Below are 4271 nucleotides of genomic sequence, written 5' to 3' on the forward strand. Positions count from 1 at the left end.
TGCAAAAGTGGAAGGAATACAAGAAATTGAAGAAATTGCTAAGCTGTCCAACCTGACCTCGTCGCACTCAAACGGTCATAACTTGAGCTACAGAGGTCAAAATGATATGGTTCCAATTGCGTTGGAAAGCTAACATCCGGGACTTCACAACGATATATAATTTTCTATAGATGCCTTGACGCCAGGTGACACAAATGCGTGGATCACGCGGACGCGTGACCTGGAAAAAATGCAATCCACGCAAACGCGTGGACGACGCCTCCGCGTCACTTTGCCGCGACCTGAACGTAACAAAAATTGCTGGGGGCGATTTCTAGGCTATTTTTGACCCAGTTTTCGGTCAAGAAAACACAGATTAGAGGCTATAAAGTGGGGGAATGCATCCATTCATGGACATGTCTTCCATTATTCACTTTTCATATTTTAGATGTAGTTTTTAGAGAGAGAGGTTCTCTCCTCTCTCTTAGGATTTAGGATTAGGATTCCTCTTAAAGGAATTAGGATTTCAACTTTATTATTTCAACTTATTATTTCAACTCCTTCTCAGGTTCAATGTTCCTTTAATTTATGTTTCTCTTTTACTTTTATATACTCTAATGCTTTTATTTGTATTTGACGTATGTTGCCAAATTGGCTTATGAACTTTTTATGTTTAGATTGATTTTCTTAATTAATAATTTGAGGTATTTCAGATTTATGATTCTTATTTAGCTTTTTATATTCTTGGCTTTAATTGATTAACTAGAAGCTCTTGAGTTATCAACTATCCGTGATTGGTTGTTATGTCGGCTAAATTGACTGGTATTCCACTAACTCTAGTCTTTCCTTAGAAGTTGGCTAGGACTTGGGAATCTAACTAATTAGTTCACTTGACTTTCCCTTACATTCATAAGGGTTAACTAAGTGGGATTAACTTCCTGATGCGGAGAAAACTTGTCTCTCAACAAATCTTCCTTCGGCAAGTGTACCGAAGTTGTCGTCAAGTAAAAACTCACAATAGAGTGAGGTCGAATCCCACAGGGATTGATTGATCAAGCAACTTTAATTAGAAGAATGTTCTAGTTGAGCGAATCCAGAAATTGGGTTGAGAGTTACAGAAAATAGAATGGCGGGAATGTAAATAACAGAAAGGTAAATGCTAGAATTAAATGAATGGAAGTAAATGACTGAAAATAAATTGCAGAATTATAAATGGGAATGGGGGATTTGCTCATAAAAGTAAATCGCAGAAATTAGAGAGAATGGGTAAGATTAGAGATGGAGAGTTCATTGGGCTTAGGAGATGTTGCAATTCTCCGGATCAAGTTCATTTTCATCTCTTCCTCAATCAATGCACTCATTGATCTCCTTGGCAATCTTAAGTGATTGAATTACAATTCCTTGCAATTCAATCTCTCAAATCTTGATCAATAGCCAATTCCTTGGTCAATTGCTCATGAGAAGAGATGAAGTATGGTCACTGATTATACCACATGCATTTTCCAAACCAAGTATTGAGAGGGTTACAGTCACATACCCATCCAAACCCAATTTGGTCCAGCATGAGAAAGCATTTCTAGCTTGATCTCTTCATTCCTCTTTCAAGGTTCAAAAGAGATCCAAGTTTGAATAGCTTCTCTTTCAAGATAACTACTCAATTGGATGAAGATCGAAAGCTTTCAAGTAAAATCAAGAGGAAGGATAGAAGAAGAACAATGAAAATTAGTATTGATCCATCAAATTACAACAGAGCTCCCTAACCCAATGAAAGGGGTTTAGTTATTCATAGCTCTTGAAAATGAAAATAAAGATGGAGAATACATCATAAAACTAGAAATTGCAAAGAAAGTAAATACAGAGAGTAATTCCTCCGCCTCTAGAACTCCTTTACAATTCAAAGCTACTCCTATATATACTACTCTTCTCAGCTTCTAGTTCACTCTTCAAGTCTTGGGCCTTTGGATCTTGAGTTTGAAGCAGTTCCTTTCTTTATTTGGGCTTGGCTTTACCTGCAGAGAGAAAGTGTGGAGTGGGCAGAGACTTAAGCTCTGGGCATAAGGAGTGTTAATCATTTAGTGAAAGTCCAAGTTCGGGAACGTTAGTGACACTTAACATTGTCACTAACGTTCCAATACACCCCTTTGCCTCACGTTAAAACCCACGTTAACTAGGTTAACGTGACTTTTAACGTTGCCTTGTCATCCTTCGAGAACGTTAGTGACACTCAATATTGTCACTAACGTTCCAGTGTGCCCCTTCTTGCTTCACGTTAAAGCTGACGTTAACTAGGTTAACGTGGCTTCTAATGTGGCCTTTGCCATCCTTCGAGAACGTTAGTGACATTCAACATTGTCACTAACATTCCAATGTGCCCCTAGGTCTCACGTTAAAGTCCACGTTAACTAGGTTAACATGGCTTCTAACGTGGCCATCTTTTAGCCATCCCAACATTAGTGACAATGTTGAGTGTCACTAACGTTGGCTCATCCTTCATTTCTCATCGTTAGATTCCACGTTAACCAAGTTAACGTGGAAGTTAACGTGACTCTTGGGGGTTGTGTGGTTGCTTCAATGTTAGTGACAATGTTGAGTGTCACTAATGTTGTCGACAACTTTTCATCCTCTACGTTAGTTCCCACGTTAACCAAGTTAACATGGGAGTTAACGTGGTACTTAGCACCATAGGCCAACGTTAGTGACAATGTTGAGTGTCACTAACGTTGGCTTCTCTCCCTCCCCCTTAACGTTAGAGGCCACGTTAACTAGGTTAACGTGGCTTCTAACGTGGCCACTTATGAGTAATTGCCAACGTTAGTGACAATGTTGAGTGTCACTAACGTTGGCTCAACTTCTTTTCTCCACGTTAGAGTTCACGTTAACTTGGTTAACGTGACTCTCTAACGTGGGCATTGATGGCTTTTTTGAGAGTGTTATTGGCAATCACTTTTCTCATTAATCTTTGCAAGTTACCTCCCCTTTTCTTGCTCCTTTTTGGTCCTGAAATCAAGAAACAAAGTGCATCAAATCTCTAGTCCAAGTCATGAGTAATGCAACATAATATTTGTCACTAAACTTATGCAAAATCCTCATGAAATCATGTAAAATGCACAATGTATGCTTGAGTCAAGGCATAAGTGAATATTTACCCAAAACTAGCTTATTTCGTAAAGAAATGCATGAAACTAACCTAAAAACAGTAAAGAAAAGGTCAGTAAAACTGGCCAAGATGCCCTGGCATCACAACACCAAACTTAAAGCTTGCTTGTCCCTAAGCAAGTACTGGAACAAGAAAATGATGAATGGATTATCCAGAGGAATGAGTCATTCTTGTGGAAGTCATATTACTGATTTTATGGTGGTTTCATGCATAGTAACTTAGGTTCATTCCATTACTGGCTTTCAGACCTTTATCATGTCCCTAAACACTTACTTTGTTTATATCTCATGAGACTTTTATTCATTGATTCTTTTATTGTTATTTCAAGGGTTAGTTGTGTTATTTAGGCTAAGTGCTCTGTAAGGGGGCAACTCTTTAAGATAAGCTTTTAGCCAACAGTCCCGAACCAGTTGGTTCAAGGTGCTAGGTGTTGAAGCACCCCTAAGGACTTACTCCCTCAAGTCTCTCCCCCATACATACACACCACAGGCATATAGTTTATTTATTTTCTTTTCTTGAGACCTTGGTGTCCAGCACCTCTTTGGGTTACTAAATGCTCTGTAGTGAGGGTTACTCTTGATAGTGGATCTTCAGCTGATAATCCCGTGTTAGTTAACCCAAGTTACCAAGTGATAAAGCACCCCTAAGAGCTTATTCATCCAAGTAGATCCCTCACATAAGAGCACCACAGACACTTGCCTCAAGATTAAAACTATTGATGCCTAGCCTTATTGCTTACTCTTTTTCTTTTGTTTTTCACTTCCATTATTCTTTCCCTTTTCTCTTCTTAGGATCTTGTTATTAACTTAGTCTCATGAGTGTATCCAAAGCAAAGTATTCAGGATAGATAGTTGTCCTCCTAGCCATTGTAGTTAAACCAACTTAGCTAACTTATGACTACCCCAAAGATTCATGAATGCACTTCCACATTAGGAACCCTACTCTGGTCTTTTAAGAACATAAACATTCTCTTCTTCATTTGATAAAAAGGGACAAGCTTACAAGTAAATAAGGGAATGATGCAGTGACATTTAAACCAGAAATCATGGACCTATTCAGAAGGAAAACTTTAAAAGACAGAATTTTAAAAAAAAGTTCAACTGCAAGTAACTACAAATCAAAAGTGCAATTCGGA

This window comes from Arachis hypogaea, chromosome 16 (assembly GCF_003086295.3).
Source record: "Arachis hypogaea cultivar Tifrunner chromosome 16, arahy.Tifrunner.gnm2.J5K5, whole genome shotgun sequence".
Lineage (NCBI taxonomy): Eukaryota > Viridiplantae > Streptophyta > Magnoliopsida > Fabales > Fabaceae > Arachis > Arachis hypogaea.